Consider the following 18558-nt stretch of genomic DNA (forward strand, 5'->3'; position numbering starts at 1 on the left):
CCCAGATATTGTGGGATGAACCCAGTGGGAAGTGATTGAATTATAGGAGCAGTCTCTTCCTGCACTGTTCTCATGATAGTGAATGAATTTCATGAGATCTGATGATTTTAAATGAGAGAGTTTCCCTGCACAAGCTCTCTTCTCTTGTGTGCCATCATGTGAGACATGCCTTTCACCTTCTGGTATGATTGTGAAGGCTCCACAGCCACATGAAACTGTAAATCCATTAAACCACTATCTATTGTGAATTGCCCAGTCACGGTTACATCATTATCAGCAGTGTGAAAATGAACTAATACAGTAAATTGGTACCAGTGTATGTGCTGCTGAAAAGATACCCAAAGATGTGGAAACAACTTTGGAAGTGGGTAACAAGCAGAGGTTGGAAAAGTTTGGAGGGCTCAGAAGAAGACAGGAAAATGTGGGAAATTTTGGATCTCCCTAGATATTTGTTCAATGGCTTTCACCAAAATACTGATAATGATACAGACAATGAAATCCAGGCTGAGGTCCTCTCAGATGGAGATGAGGAACTTGTTGGGAACTGGAGCAAAGGTGATTCTTGTTATGTTTATCAAAGAGACTGGTGGCATTTTGCCCCTGTCCTAGAGATTTGAGGAATTTTGAACTGAAGAGAGATAATTTAGGGTATCTGGAAGAAGAAGTTTCTAGGCAGCAAAGCATTCAAGAGGTGACTTGGGGGCTGTTAAAAGCATTTAAGTTTTTAAAAGGGAAAAGGAGCATAAACATTTGGAAGGTTTACAGTCTGACAATGTAATAGAAAAGAAAATCCTATTTTCTGAGGAAAAATTGGCTATAGAAATATGCATAAATAATGAGGAGACAATGTTACCCCCAAGACAATGGGGGAAATGTCTCCAGGGCATGTCAGAGGCCTTTACAGAAGCCCCTCCCATCACAGGCCCAGGAGGAAAAAGTGGTTTTGTGGACTGGACCCAGAGTCCCTGTGCTGTGTACAGCTTAGGGACTTGGTGCCCTGTGTCTGAGCCACTCCACCCATGGCTGAAAAGGGCCAAAGTAGAGCTCGGGCCATGGCTTCAGACAGTGCAAACCTCAAGATTAGGCAGCTTCCATGTGGTGTTGAGTCTGTGAGAACACAGAAGTCAAGACTTGAGGTTTGGGAACCTCTGCCTAGACTTCAGAAGATGTATGGAAACTGGATGTCCCTGCAAAAGTTTGCTTCAGGGCGGGGTTCTCATGTGGAACCTCTTCTAGGGAAGTTCAGAAGGGAAATGGGAGACCAGAGTCCCCACACACAGTGCCTACTGGGGCACTGCCTGGTGGAGTTGTGAGAAGAGGGCTGTCATTCTCCAGACCCCAGAATGGTAGATCTACCAACAGCTTGCAGCCGTGTATCTGGGAAAAGCCACAGACATTTAACACCAGCCCATGAAAGCAGCTGGGAGGGAGACTGTACTCTGCAAAGCCACAGGGACAGAGATGCCCAAAACCATGGGAACCTACCTCTTGCAACCGTGTTACCTAGATCTGAGAGATGGAGTCAAAAGAGATCATTTGGAACTTTAAGATTTGACTCCTCCTCTGGATCTCAGACTCGCATGGGGCCTGCAGCCCCTTTTTGTTAGCCTATTTCTCACATTTAGAAAGACTGTATTTACTCAATGCCTGTACCTTCATTGTATCTAGGAAGTAACTAACTTGTTTTTGATTTTACAGACTCATAGACAGAGGGACTTGCCTTGTCTCAGATGAGATATTGGACCGTGGACTTTTGAGTTAGGCTGAAATGAGTTAAGAGTTTGGGGAACTGTTGGGAAGGCATTCGTAGTTTAGGAACGTGAGGACATGAGATTTGGAAGGGGCCAGGGGCAGAATTATATGGATTGGGAGGACATGAGATTTGGAAGGGGCCAGGGGCAGAATTATATGGATTGGCTGGGTCCCCACCCAAATATCATCTTGAATTGTAACTCTCACAATTCCCATGTGCCATGGGAGGAACCCAGTAAGAGGTGATTGAGTAATAGGAGCGGGTCTTTCGCTAACTGTTCTCTTGATAGTGAATGAGTCTAATGAGATCTGATGGTTTTTTAAGAAGAGGAGTTTCCCTGCACAAGCGCTGTTCTCTTGTTTGCCGTCATGTGAGACCTTCCTTTCACCTTCTGCTATGATTGTGAAGCCTCCCCAGCCCTGTGGAACTGTAAGTCCAATAGATCTCTTTCATTTGTAAATTGGTTAGTCTCAGATTTGCTTTTATCAGCAGTGTGAAAACAAATTAATACACATGTACTAAATAATAGCATTGAATATTTGAAAGAAAACATTAATTCAAAAAGAAAAATATAAGCATTTAATTGTGTTCCTTATTAATCATGAACATCAGTTCCATAGTACAAAACATTTATCATAACCTTTTCATAAGTTGCTTTGTTGTCAATCAATCCAAGGCTTTTCCTAGAAAACATCAGAGTAAACAGAGATAGTCATGTGCTGGCTTTAACACTCTCTCTTAATCGTGGATTATACTAGAGCAAAATAACCTACTTGCCTTGTGTCACTGGCAAAAGATTTGATATCCTCCAATGTGTTTTCCTACTAAATGAAAATCTGTTGTTTTTAATTTAAATATAGCTGAACAGGTAACATTTAACTTCCTTTCTGGTCAGTATTTTTCTATATTTGCTCAATGGATAGAATTAAATGTATATTTGTCTCTGTGTCAGTCTCTCTCTCTCTTCTTTCACATTCATGCTTTATCTGCAGGACAGAGACAGTAAAAATCACCAGTCCCCTAATAATTTTTAAAATAATTACCTGTCTTTGAAATTTTTCTCACATGTGTTTTACCTCTAGATCTTTCACCTCCAGATGTTAATGCTTGCTTGAGTCCAAAAGTGCACGATCCTTAAAATGTTTTAAAATAATAATGCACAGACAGAAGAAGATTCAAGGTTGCTTCAAAGTTATAACTCACAAACTACTTAAGTAATTAAAAAATTAGAAAATATACCTGAATTAACTAGGAGAACTGAGGAAATTACGTAAGTAATTTAATAACATTATCTGACTAATTTAGATATATGAAATTAAAGCATCTTTCCATAAATAGGATCCTCACATCTCTACTTCAACATATTTATTTTCTTTTTTTCTCTTCTTCACTTCTGAAATAGAGAACATGTGAGAGGGAACAACAAGTAGAGTGCATTTAGTACGAGAAAAATATTAATTGCTTGAAAATGCAAAGTGAGGAAAGAAATCAATTGTGAGTAAACAGCACGGAATGAAACCTCTTGACCTTGTCAGATGCTTTATGGGAGAGACCCTTCAATCAGAAATGTGCTGATGCTAAATTATCACAGGATTTGATCTATCTTTTAATAATTGAAAACTCCCACTCCTGGAAGAGAACCAGTTCTCTTAACAGCCACTAATTTTTCAGAGTGGAAATTTAGTACCTGAAACGATTGCAGATTTATCCACTAAGATTTGTATTTGTATTATACGGCACAATATATTCAATATTAGGCTCTGATTGTAAATGGCCACATTGTCTTTTGAGATGCACTGTTCTGTGATATGTTATTACAATTCCTAAAATACTGTATATAGTTTATTATCTTTAGTATCATTCCTTTAAACATCCAACAATAAACAAAGACAAATGGCATTAGCTACAACATCAGTTGCCTACATCTTGCATAAAAATAAGATGCTAACTTTGAATTCATCAGATATTTTTGTACAGACATAAAAAGAATAATAATTAAAATTTTTCTTCAAACATTCACTTTATTTTACATAATATACTTAAACTGATACCTTACTGTAAGAAAATTTGTCAATGCCCATCAAACTTTTAAATCCATGTGATCCATGTCTAGGAAATTATCTTCTAGATATAGTCAGATATGGATATGTGTCTGAACGAAATTACTCATTACATCATTTTTTTTAATTTATTGCTTTTATTGTGGTAAAATACACAAAGTTTACATCTTAACCATTTTAATGTAGTGCAGTGATATTAAATATATTCATAATGTTGTGCAACCATCACCATCATCCATTCTCATAACTCTTTTCATCTTGTAAAACTGAAACTCTGTTCACACTAAATAACTTCTGTTTCTTCTTTCCATCTAGTTGCTGGCAACTATATTTTACTTTCTGTCTCTAGGATTTAGCCTAATCTATCTGCTTCATATAAGTGGAATCACCTGAAGGTTCATTCACATAATAGCACGCATCATAACTTTTTTAAAGACTGAATAGTAGCCCATTGTATGTGTATTTCCTATTTTGTTTATCCACTCTCTGTCTGTGGAAAATTGACTTGCTTCCACATTTTAGCCCTTGCTGCTACTGTGAACTTGGGTATACAAATACCTCTCCAAGAGCCTTCTTTTAATTATTTTAAGTACATACACAAAAGTAGGATTGCTGAATTACATAATAAATCTGCTTTTAATTTCTTGAGGACCTCCATACTGTTGTTATCCACAGCAGCAGCTGTATCATCTTACATTTTCCTACCAACCATGTGTAAATGTTCTACTTTCTCCATATCTTTGCCAACACTTGTTATTTTTGAGGTTTTATTTTTATTGTTTTCACACACTCCTACTAGATGTGAGGCGGTAGTTTCGATTTGCATTTTCCTAGTGATTAATGAAATTGAGCATCTTTTCATGTGCTTATTGGCTATTTGTATATCTTCTTTAGAGACATGTTAAAGCCTTTGGCTCATTTTTGAATTGAATTGTTTGGTTTATTATGTTGTCCTCTTGAGGACTTTCTACATGTTCTGGATATTAAACAGATATATTATTTACAGATATTTTCTCTCATTCTTTGGGTTACTTTTTTACTTTATTGATAGTGTCCTTTTACACACACTTTTAAAAAAAATTTTCATAAATCATATTCATCAATTTCTGCTTCTGTTGACAATGCCTTTAGTGTCAGATTAAAGAAGTAACTGGCAAATTCAATTTCATGAAGCTTCTTTCATATGTTTTCTTGTAAGAGTTCTACAGTCTTAGCTTACATTTAGGTATTTAATCCATTTTGAGCTAAATTTTGTATATGATATTAGGCAAGGGTTCAAATTTACTCTTTTCCATGTGAATATTAAGTTTTCCCATAACCATTTGTTGAAAAGACTGCTATTTCTTCATTGAATGGCCTTGCCACCCTTGTCAAAATCATTTGACTCTGATTGTGAAGGGTTTGTTTTTTTTTTTTTCTAGGCTGTCTATTCTATTGCATTGCAATATATGTCTATCTTTATGGTAGCATCACACTGTGTTGATTACTATAGCTTTGCAGTAAGTTTTGAAATTAGAAGGTGTGAGTCACAGCTTTGTCCTTCTTTTCCAATATTTTTTGGCTACTGGGGTCCTTGAAATCCCATATTAATTCTAGGAAGAGCTTTCTTATTTCTACAAAAAATTCATTAGGGTTTAACAGGGATTGCATTGAATCTGTGGATCACTTTGTATAGTATTGATAACATTAACAAAGCTTTCAAATTAGAAAGAAGTAAAATTATCTCTATTCACAAATTATATAATGTTGTATGCAGAAAATCCTAAAAATTCTACTAAAATACTATTATAATTTATCACTGAATTCAGCAAATGGCAGAATAAAATCAACACATAAAAATCAGTTGCATTTATATACACTAACAATGAACAATCTGAAAGAAAATTATAAAAACAATTCCCTTTACAGTAGCATCAGAAAGAACAAAATACTTAAGAATTAATGTAACCAAGGAGATAAGAGACATGTAAAATTAAACTACAGAACATTGCTGAAGTAAAGTAAAGAAGACATAGATAAATGGAAACACATCCCATATTCATTGATTGGAAGACTTAACATTTTTAAGAGGTAAATGTTATCCAAAGGAATCTATTAATACATATAGAATACATTCCTTATCAAAATCCTAATATCTTATTTTGTCATTTAAAAAAAGTTCACGTCCTAAGATTGTTTCAAAGTAGTAAAAGCATGTAAAGAAAATCTCAAATTGATGACTCAGGTGAATATGTAATAAAATTACTCTAGATTATTTCGCGGGATATTAAGTAACAAGTCTAGAGACACCTAGGGAATGCAAAATGACTTTTACTTGAGAGTATAATACTTATGATACCTAATTAATAGCCCTTTTCTATTCAGGTATGTGTGGAAAATAGAAGAGGAAAGTTAAGAGAATACGTATAAAAGATGAAGTCATTTTAGTAAAAACAATAGAAAAAAATTAATCCTCAGTCTGGAATTAAAAACAAAGTCTAATAGTACTATCTTCTGAAATGCAAATTAAAACCACAATGAGACATCATTTTATATCAGTCACAATGGCTACCACTAAAATGTCAAAAAACCACAGATGCTGGGAAGGATGCAAAGAAATGTGAGCACTTATACACTGTAGGTGGAAATGTAAATTAGTACAACGTTTATAGAAACAATATGGAGATTTTTCAAAGAATGAAAAATAGAACTGCCAATTGATTCAGCCATCTCACTACTGGATGTATACTCAAAAGGAAAAAGTTGTTATATCAAAAAGATACCTGATACCTGCACTTGCGTATTTACAGCAGCACTAGTCACAATAGCAAAAATGAGGAATGAACCTAAGTGTCCATCAATGGAGGGCTAGATAACTAGATAAAGAAAATGTGGTGTGTGTATATACACAAATCATATACCATGGCATATAGCTCAACAATAAAAAAAGATAATGAAAATCATGTCTTTTGCAGAAACATGGATGGAACTGGAGGCCACTATCCTAAGCAAAATGACTGAGAAACAGAAAGTCAAATATTGCATGTTTTTACTTACAAGCAAGAGCTAACAAAGGGTACACATGAATATTTAGAGTATTTAGAGTGTAATAATAGACATTGGAGACTACAAAAGGTGGGAGAATGGTATAGTGGTGAGGGTTGAAAAATTACCTATGGGGTAGAAGTTTCATTCTTCAGGTGATGGGTGTACTGAAAGCTCACACTTCACCACTACATGATATATGCATGTAAGAAATCTGCACTTGTATCCACTAAATCTAGAATAATGAAAAGCACATTTAAGGAAAAATAAATAAGCCAGGTGCAGTGGCTCACCTTTATAAACTCAGCACTTTGTGAGGCCGAGGCAGGTGGATTTCATGAGGTCAAAAGTTCGAAACCAGGCTGGCCAACATGGGGAAACCTCATCTCTTCTATAAATGCAAAAATTAGCCAGGCGTGGTGGTGGACACCTGTAATTCCAACTACTTGGGAGACTGAGGCAGGAGAGTCACTTGAACCCAAGAGGCAGAAGTTGCAGTGAGCCACGATTGTGCCATTGTACTCCCACCTGGGTGACAAGAGTGAACCTCCGTCTCAAAAATAAATAAATAAATAAATAGTACTATCTCCATTAGTTGAAAGATAGAATAATAAATGAAAATGAATAAAGTTTAAAAATTTTAAGAAAAGCACGTCTCCATTTGTGAAAATTTATATAATATCTTTGTCATATTTATTCAACAGACTAAGTTGAGCACTTACTCTCCACTAGGATGCACAAGATGCTAAAACTACAATGATTAATAAGACAAAGGTCCTGCCCTCAAGGGAACTAGTGTGAGATGTAGAATGGTTTGATAAATGCTGCAGTTGTCATTAATATCAGTAGAGTTTAGTAATTGTGGAGTCTTTATGTCTGGGTTGTTGAAAGGGGTTAGGATTGACTCTTAAAGAGTGATTTTCTCACTAAAACTTGAGAAATCTTACAAAATTTTAAGCAAGAAAGTCACATAATCTAATTTGCTCTTTACTTAGCCAAAAGAACTTCAATGAAAAGAAGAAATAGTGACTTAAAAGAAGTAACGTGTAGACCAATCCTTTGGACCCACAAGAAGAAACTTAAATTGTTGTAGAAGCTGCTTCCAAAACCAATGCCAGTGAAATTGGCAGCACAGACACTAAGCAAAGTGTTTATTCTTATGTCTGTATTTCATAGGATCTACTCCAGGCAACAATTTCCCCAGTGTCTTTCCTGCCAAATCATATGTATTTTCTTCATCTAAAACTATTTGGACAAAATACCTGTAATCTTAGGTCAGTATAGTCCCCAAGATAACCTAATACTGTCTTACCTGAGGATATGTTAGAATGCCAAATTCTGAGAGAAGAAAAGACAATTTTGAAGTAGAGAGACACCCAAATTGTATGATATATTTTGAAAATAATTTCTCAAACATCTTAAATGACACTTTCTCAACCTCTTGAGAAATTTATAAAATAGGAATAGTATTTATTTCATAGGATTTTTGAGAGGCTTAAATGAGGAAAAACATATTATGAAATACAGCATAAGCCCAATAAATTTATCTTCTTTTATTTTTTCTCCTTAAATGTATTAATCATCTTATTGGACTAATTAAACCCTTTATTCCAATCTTTTGATTTCACTCTAGGTGTTTGTTTGCTTGTTGTTTTTCCTATTAATGAGTTGGACAGCCATTGTTCTGGTGCCTTTTTCACACACTAGATTCGTAACCTAATGCAAGTCTCTTCACTTCTTTGCAACTGAAGGTATTCATTTGAAAAATAAGCACATTAAAGCTTGCAATTCCTGGGATCCACACCCCCCCTCATTTTTTTTTTTCTTTCTTTCTGAGACAGAGACTTGCTCTGTCCCTCAGGCTAGAGAGCAGTGATGTGATCTTGGCTCATTTCAATCTCTGCCTCCTGGACTCAAGGGATCCTCCTTCCTCAGCCTCCCAAGTAGCTGGGAACGCAGGTGTGTGCCATCTTGTTCCAATGAAGAATTATTTTTTTCTAAAATGAAATGAGAATTAATAGCATATTAAGCACCAAAACATAAATGAATGGGAAAAGTAAGTATTCATTATAATGTAAAAGAAACTCCAAAGTCTAGAATAGAAGTATGTATAGAATTATTTCAATGCCTGAGTGGTGAACTAACACATATAACAAATAGGCAGAAATAGATCTTTTTAAAGGCAGTATTCCACAAGAGTCTATTTACCTGATTTTGATACTACAACCAGAACTGTTAATCAAATAATTAAGTTGGGTTATAATTGCCAGATATTATGTGATGTCTCATATTATCTGGCAATTATGAGTCAGTAGTTAATTTTGAATTTAAGACAAACAAAATATTTTAGTATAAATGTGTCCTATGCACTTTAGTATAATTATTTGGTGTATACTTATACTAAAAGTGATTTTGTTTTTTATCTGAAGTTCAGATTTAATTGGACATCCTATATTTTTATTCTAGGTTAGCAACCCTAACAGAATTCACCAGGTACATTGTCTATATTTAATAATACATTAAAAATTTTTCTAGCTCAAGATTTCATTAAGAAAAATTAGTGCTTTATCAGGTAATTCAATCATCATTCATTAATTTATTATGTTAAAAGTGTATCAGAAGTTAGATCTAGTGCTGGGTATTTGGGTATTCAATATTTAACAAAAGATAAGGGCATACCCTCATGTACTTCATACAGATATACTAAACAGAGATAAGTACCTCAAATAAAAAAAATGATTTTTAGTAGGTCTTGATATGCCTCCAGTTACCATTTACTTGGAAACTTGTGATAACTATTAACATTCATAAATGTTTAAAAAGTGATTTTCTGAACTTCCACCAAATATTTTTAGAATTATTGAATATATTCTAAACAAACAAACAAAAAAAAACCACACACACACATTAAAAGTAATTAGCTGACCAAAGTGGTAATATCCTAAATCTCTCTGGAATTTTTAGAAACAGGTTCATCTCCTGATTAAGACAACAGCACTGTCCCAGCTTCTTGCCATTCTCTATGCCCCATTATGTTCTCATCCAACCAGACTGCAAGACTTTGTTTTATGGTTTTTATTGTTGACTATATTTGTTTCTGATCTTTTCTTGTTCATTCTAAGAACCATTGCCTTGTACTTTAAAAGAAGAAGAAAAGAAAAACACACACATCCTGTCTCTATGACCGTCACTGCAGCACTTTCTGTTCTATGGGTCTACAGAGAACATATTTTCTGTGTCACAACCCCCTTCTATGAGTGTGGCTCTGGGAAAAAGCTCATAATGATTAATAGTTTTTATATTAAAGAACATGCCTCAAATGCAAACAGCTAAAGTATGTATGATTATATGTTTAAAGAACAAAAGGCTATTGTTTTATCAATTTTAAGGCCATTTTGAAAAATATATTAATAAATAATAACCAAATGTAATTCTGTTCTTACACATTGAGGTAATGTGATAAAAATGGAAAATGGAAATTGCTTGGAATGAAGAAACCAAGTCTTTAACTGTAAAAAACTATAAGACATGATTTCTGTTTCTCCATCTGTTTCAAATGTGGGAATGGTAGAAGGTAAGGGGAAATAGAGACATAGTTTACTGTATAATCTAGATACTTTTCATCTAAGCCTAAATTATATATATTACATTCTAGTGATAAATGTTTAGGCTTATTTTAAAAAATAATCCCTTTTGGGAATTTATGAATAAGCACACATTAATCTTCTCTATCTCCAATACAATTCAAATGAATTCATTGAATATCTACCAAAGGTTGAATGTGTATAAAGTATTAGTCTAGAGACAGCATATTTTTCTCATTATTAACTGGAAATAAAGTGTTCTCTATTTTCTTATTTAGACATCTGGAAGGCCGTAGCATCACCGTCTTAGTAATGTTCAATTGTGATTATAAGTGCACAGCCCTAAGAGTGATACACTGAGGAATATTTCAGTGGCAGAAGAATGTAACTTAGATAATCTCCTTCCTGGAGGAGCCCAGAAATTGTTATGGCTTCCACCCCATCCGCTGAAACATCCACAAATAACTTTGAGACCTTGCCACATAATTAATATTATCAGTTCTGCTAGACGCTACTCTTGGAATGATATTTACATAGACCATAATTATCTTACATATTTTGGTTTTTAAATACAGCAATTAAAATACTGGAGATGGTGGGAAGGAGTCTAGCAGTCTCATGAGTACAGAACTAGGTAAAAGTAAGTTGAAATAGCAGAACATTTTCTGAGACTTGTCAGTATACACGGTCTTATTATCAATTCCTCTTTGCATTAGTCTCTCACCTTGACTGTCTTTGGCTTCCTATTTCTTGTTTCTGCGATCCTCTGATCCTCATGCCAATCAGCTGCTCACTTCACATATTCTGATTCTTTGGCTCCCACTTCTCTCTGACCAGCCTCTGTTAACCACATGCTGTAGTGGAATAAATAGTGATTTCTATCTTCACCTGCTGAAGGTTCCAAGTACTTTAATATTTCACACTTGCTCTCTTTCCCAAGTACCTTTCTCCAACATCCCAAATGATCAATCATTTCTGATATAGGTAATAAACGTGTCAACACGCTTTTTAAAGTGTTACATTTTCATTGCACTCACTATGGTCAGAAATAATACCTCAATATCTGATAGTTAAATTGCATATTTCAAATCCTCCATTCCTCCATCCATACATATGCGGGAATGAAGATAATTGCTGCACATACGCTAATCTTGTCCTTAGAGCTTTTCACACATCAGAAACAAGGCCACTTTTTCCTCATTTGTGCAAGCACCTGTCCACACATTGTGATTTTTAAAGACTGTGAGATCTTGTTGCTTCTCCTAAAATCTCTTCCCATGCCTGTAATTTCTCTAATTGGGCAAAGCCTTTTGTAAGAGAATGAATAAATGGCTGATATGAGATCATTTCCTAAGAAAGGATTTAAAAATTGAGAGCAACCAGAAAACACAAAGACACTCTGCAACATGAACCTGAAGATGAAGAGGGATATAAATGAGATGTTTCATAAAAAGGAAATCTTAATTGGAAAGAAGAAATTTGAGAACAATAAGAAAAAGATATACTCTTCCATTTTTGATGGTTTTCTTTTTGCTTACTCTATGTTGCTTTATGTCTGAACACCCCCAACACTGCCTCCACTGGTACTGCTGAAAGCACTCCTTAAATATAATTTAAATAAAATATCAAAGAAACTATACCTAATGAATAATTTACTGGTAAGAGTGTACTTCTTTGGATATAATTGGGAACTATTTTAATTGAGTTGACCTAAAGCACATTTTAGAATTCTTCCAGTGCCTGGGCTATATAAACTGTTTCAGAAAATGCACATAGGCATTTACAAGGGACAAATGAATAACATTATTCCAAATGTCCTCAAATTGAAATAATTTATAAAATTCCATGTTAAATTTCTTCTTACATTAAGCTTTTATTTAGCTTAAATGTCTACCATATCATCAGGCTACTACAAAAATCTACTTAAAAATAATTTAATTTTATATGATAAAAATGTAAATGTGTTATTAAGGCAAGTATTTACTCAATATTAATTAACTGAAAGTTAATAAATTGTTCTTACTAAACATCAATTGATAAAAATAAACATTCAGAATTATAGTAATGGTATTGTCAGCTATAAGTTCAGAGAAAGACATAGTAAAATCAATCTCAGGGGAAGCTGGTGAATCATAAAGGTAGAATAAATTGTTAGAAAGATGGTAAATGACTTTTAACAGCAAATGATGTAGGGTACTGAGATAACTACTTTACCAAATGGACAACAGAATAAACAGTAAAAGTCTGATGAGAGCTAAGGTAAATTTGGAAGACATTCTATCTGAAACAAAAACAAGTATTATATCAGGATAGAAAATATAAAATTTTAATTATAAAAATGTTACATTTATTTATTGTCTCTTGACAGTTCACAGTTTGCCAAATTGTTTACATGGTTCTAGGGCCAGAATTCTGTGTTGCATTTCTAAGTTTTCCTATGCAGGATCATATTTAGGAGTAATCTTAGCATATTACAAGTGAAATTTTACTGTCCCCTAAAAGGTGTATTAAATATTCCTTATACATATATGTACATGTATCTGACAACATCATTGACTATTTTTATATTTTAATGATTGTTTCAACTGCTAAATGTGCAAACACACTTTAAACATTGTCTAAGGCGATATTTTGTTTTGTATCTTATCAGGATAAAGCAATAAATTTTGACAATCTTTTTAAGTTTTTAAAAAACTTACATATTAAGTAGAGCCTCAAGTGAGGTACTTTTTAATCAAGCCTTCTTGATTTATATGTCTTATTAATCTAGTTCAACTCAACTAACCACTTATTGAGGACAGAATCAATGAAAGACACTATGTAAGGTAAACTGTTATTGCATTTAGTTTTAAATATGAAGGGCAAGAAAATTGTACATGTTGACAGTAAAAACTGAACATGGCTGAGAGTTTGAGAACCACTAATGTAGACATGTTTATTTCACCATCCCTTGAGGTCTCCCTGCATTCTGTCCACACCATTACAATTAGCCCTGGTTATATACCATCCTTAAATTATCCTAATGTGTTTGTCACCTCTTTCCATTTGGGACTGATACAATTACCCAAACAGGAACCTGTTTAGGAGGCTGTTCTTCAGTGCCTTAAGCATTCTCTATTTCAGCACCACAATACCATGCCATTAAAAAAATAAGTCTCTTCAGGTCAAAGAGCCCCAAATCAGATCAGAAAGCTTTTTTATAGAGAGAAGAAAAATACAGCACATATTTAGGAATAAGAATAATAATATATTATAAATTATTGTAATAAATGATATGGTGCAAAATAATGTTTAAATAAAGTATTCAAGTAGATGTATAGCAGGTTATACTAGGGCTTTATAAACTCTCAGTGCTTGTTAGTTTGAACACAATTGTTTTTAATGCAAATGAAATAAATTGCATAAGCTCATGTTTTGGAGATGAAAGAGTCAGAAATATGAAAATTTGCTAATCTGGCTTTATTTTAATAATATTGAAAATTTCAAAGACATATACATTGCTATATAATAATTTTTGGTGAGCATTGTACTTTGATGTTGATTTATTTTCACTGTGGGGAAAAAAAAAAGAAAAAAAACAAAAACTGTATTTTATTTCTCAAGGGAATATAAAGCACTTTTGTGGAGATAACCTGTGTATCTTGGCATCTGACTCACTCTTTCCCCTACCCAGATCTTGCATTTTCAATGTAATCTTCTACCGTACCACCTAAAAATAGCGCAGACATTTATTTCAACATATAATGTGATTTTCACTTTTGCATCTTAAAAGTTATGCAAAAAGACTTATCCTCTTTCTTCTGTCTGAAATATATTTTGCTGACATCTTTGATACTCTAAGTAAAATCTTCCTTCAAGCTGCAATTTGATTACTTCTAAGTCTACTTTCTGATCATCTCAGTCTAGTAATTTTTTCTATTATCAGTTCATATCATTTTTATGTTGTAATATTTACATGCACTAATCTTTTCTTTGTACTGTTAATAAGTGTGTATCTGACTTAATCTTCACACTGAAAATGTGAAGGAGATCAGAAGGATGAAAGGAATTCCATGTACTCAAGTGAGGATGGGTAGAGGTTTAAGACAAAAATGTAAATCGGGTTAAGTGTTGGCACTCAAGTGTGAAGCTAAGGCACATAACTTCAAGTCAGTAAACAGAGAGAGATAAAAATCAAATTTGTTTTTATTTTGAACTCTCACAATATTTTTAAACTAAAGATTAGGAAAGGAGAACATTTCACATGATGGACAATTTTGTGCTTCACATGGTGTTCCCTGTAATAGTTGGCCCATACTTGTCATTCAAAACAAGAATGCTGGACTTAATACATGGAAAAACATTGTTTACAAAGCAATTCACTGGAAAGGACTACTGAATCTATCATTTAAAGATTTAATGAATCTGAATATTTATGACTGAACAATTTAACTGCTATATTTTTCAACAATAAGAACACATTTCTAAATAAACCCAAAATGAGTTTGAGATTCTTATATGAATATTTTCTCATTCCTTTTGCCAGAATCTATTGTAATCACCCCTTCTTTTCACTACAGTAAAATGTTTTTAGCCTACTCATCAAAAATACCATAACATCACATTTAATTATGTTTGACAAAGCATAAAACATAAGTCACTTATAGGCATTGATTTTTTTTTCAAACATCAGCATGAACTAGTATAATATTGTGCAGGTTTTACAGATGGTATTTAAGATCTATTTTTCAACACCCAACATGTGTATCTGGATCACTGCACCCAATATTGCATCACAAATATTGAAGCACAACTCAGTAGCTATGTTCCAGATATATCCCACTGACATTTTCTATAATGCAAAAAGGGTGACATCTGCTTCCCTTCTTATTCATTTTCATAAGAACATCCCACTTCTCTTTTTTTTTTATAAACCATCAATACATATTCTAAAATAAGATACAGCCTTCGGATGTAAACCCAAGAGTTCACAGACTGAAAGATCTGCTTCCACACCTGTATGTTTTTGGCAGAAAAATGCTTCATTTGGATAGAGAAAAAAGTAGACTGGGAGCCAGGAACAGTCATATAATGTGTTTTGGCAGCTTTTCTACACCATCATATTTTTATTTTTAATCTCTACAGATAATTCACAGAGAAAGAATCTCCTAATGTGTTGCTAAAATATGTATTCTATTGACAGCCAAAATGAAAACTCACTCCGTTTTCTTAGATGTTTAAAAAGATAAAACCAAGATGTCATGGCATGTTAAAAGTATGAAGAAAGAAACATAAATTGCAAATTAATATTAAAATATTTTTCATATGCTCTTCAGCTGTAATAAGTACAAGATCTCAAAAGCATAAACTATAATGACTAACAAGTTGTTCTGAATAGATTTCAGAGAGACAGCAAAAGAGGAAAAGTATAATTTTATGTATTTCAGGAGGTTTCAAACTCTCATTGATGTTGGTTATTTCCACCTCATTTTTTATATACTGTTTCTCATTCCTTCTGCCAGAATCTATTTTATATATATATTTGTGTTATGCAACCCAGATGTTAAAAAAAGCATTAAAATATATTGCTCCGACTTTCCTCCCTTTCTCACTCTTCCCTTCCTCCTTCTTCCTTTCCTTTGTTTGAGCATTTCATGAGTATTTTCTGTATACTAGACCTTACTAGTCTGTAAGACTTTCAAGATAGAATACAACTTATAATTAAGTGTAGGAAATTGATACTATTAAAGTAGGCTTTTTAAAAGATGTATTCAAGTAGAAGTAAGATGATTATACTCAACCAGCTTAATGGATTAACACTCATGCTGTCCTGGCCACTGTGGCCTCCATATTAATGGTATTCCAGGTTCACTAATAGTATGTCACTTTTTAATCTAAGGATAGATGAATTTGGTCATAATTTTATAGTGTTTTTCTTTCACAGAATTTTTTTTCTTTTCTTGAGGCAGAGTCACGTCCTGATGCTGAGGCTGGAGTACAATGGTGCAATCTATGCTCATTGCATCCTCTACCTTCCATGCTCAAGTGATTCTCCTACCTCAGCCTCCAGAGAAGCTAGAACTACAGCCACATGTCAACATGCCTGGCTAATTTTTATATTTTTTGTAAAGACGGGGTTTCGTCATGTTGCCCAAGCTCGTCTCTAACTCCTGAGCTCAGGTGATCTGCCCACCTCAGCCTCCCAAAGTTCTGGGATGAGTCCTGGGCCACCACACCTGACCACAGAATGTTTACTTTAACCTTCTTTCTTTTAAGTAATATATAACATTTATTCCTTTTTTTTTTTTTCCTAATCATCTAATGCAGGGTACACTAGCCAAAGTCAAACATTTTTATCAAGATTTTGAAAACATCCATCTCCATCACAAACTTCTTTAGTGATTTCTGGTAGTCTGTAGCTCACCAGAAATCATGAACAAATTATTAAGTTAATCGGTTGGAAACTCCAGAATCAATATTCCTAAATCATACTCACATGTTTTGTATGTCTAATTGCTGCTGCTTCTCCTCTTTCTTTAAATAATCCCTCCCCATAAGCCACCATTCTTAGCACTTTTCATGTATATGGCTTGAGCTATCATACTGATGGAAAATACTAATAAAAACATTTTCAATGGGAAAAAAATATTAAAAGAGTCGGGATTTAAAGGATTGAATAGATAGCACCCTTATTCCTTCCTTCCTTCCCTCCTTCCTAAATTCCTTCCTTCCTTCCTTCCCTCCTTCCTTTCTTCCTCCCATGCCTCCTCCCTTCCCTATCCTTCCCTTCCCTTCTTTTTTCCCTCCCTCCCTTCCTCCTTTTTTTCTTTCTTTTGTTATTTCTTTCTTTTATTTCTTTCTTCAGAGTCTCACTCTGTCACCCAGGCTAGAATGCAGTGGTGTGATTTCTTCTCACTGTAACCTCTGCCTCCCAGGTTCAAGCGATTAATTTTTGTATTTTTGGTAGAGACAAGGTTTCACCATGTTGGGCAGGCTGGTCTCCTACTCCTGACCTCAAGGGATCTACCCACCTCAGCCTCCCAAAGTGCTGAGATTACAAGTGCGAACCACCATATCCAGCCCACGTCCTTCTTAAATTCTGAACCAAATCAAAAGACAATAGCATCAATTGGAGAAAAAAGAAAAGTCACCTTTATTCCTGATAGAGCTATTGGAGAACATACCTCAGTATGAGACACTTCAGGTGGTAGCCCCTATGTGTAGAACTTGACCAGCTCTTCAGAGGAGGTGTGGAACTCTTCAAAAAAGATGCATCTATCCAGACGACCAAGTCACACTAATTTAACTGTAAGTGAGAGTGGATATAACTAGGGATTTCTTTTCTATAATGGTGAAATTTTCTCTATCCATTTGAGAAATGCAAACCAATGGCTAGCATTTGTAAATAAATTAACACACTTCACTTCAAATCAGAGTAGTAAGACAGGTGGGCAAATGACCAAAGGAAAGTCCCTTCTAATGCAAACCTGAGAAATTGGAAAGCATTACCCTACCAAAACCCCAGATGAAACTATATATATTCCTGTAAGAAAGCACCCTAGATTCAATACCATATCTTTTATGCTACTATGTTGGTTACCCCCAGAAAGCCAATAAATTTTTCTGGACTTCTTTCAGCTGGCTAATTTTCCATCTTCATTTTATTATCACAAGAAACCTGGAGGTCATGATTACAGATGAAATAATCCAAATATTAAATACTGATTATAGTATATAGTAATGCACAACATCATATATATTATATGTCAAATGTGAAGAGAAGAAGGAGAAATGTTCTGCTATGTAGGAGACCTTACTTTCTGACCGGCTACATAGCAGCAATTAAGACAATATGAATACACTATAACTAGGTAATATTAAGAACAATAGTGGCTGGCCATGGTGGCTCACGCTGCTAAGCCCAGTACTTTGGGAGGCAGAATCAGGTGGATCACCAGGTCAAGAGATCAAGACCATGCTGGCCAACATGATGAAACTCTGTCTCTACTAAAATTCCAAAAATTAGCTGGGTATGGTGGCACCTGCCTGTAATCTCAGCCTCTTGGGAGGCTGAGGCAGGAGAATTGCTGAACTCAGAAGGCAGAGGTTGCAGTGAGCCGAGATCATGCCACTGCACTCCAGTCTGGCGACAGAGTGA

Source organism: Sapajus apella, unplaced genomic scaffold (genome assembly GCF_009761245.1).
Source record: "Sapajus apella isolate SASKATOON/1434 unplaced genomic scaffold, GSC_monkey_1.0 scaffold5, whole genome shotgun sequence".
NCBI classification, from domain to species: Eukaryota; Metazoa; Chordata; class Mammalia; order Primates; family Cebidae; genus Sapajus; species Sapajus apella.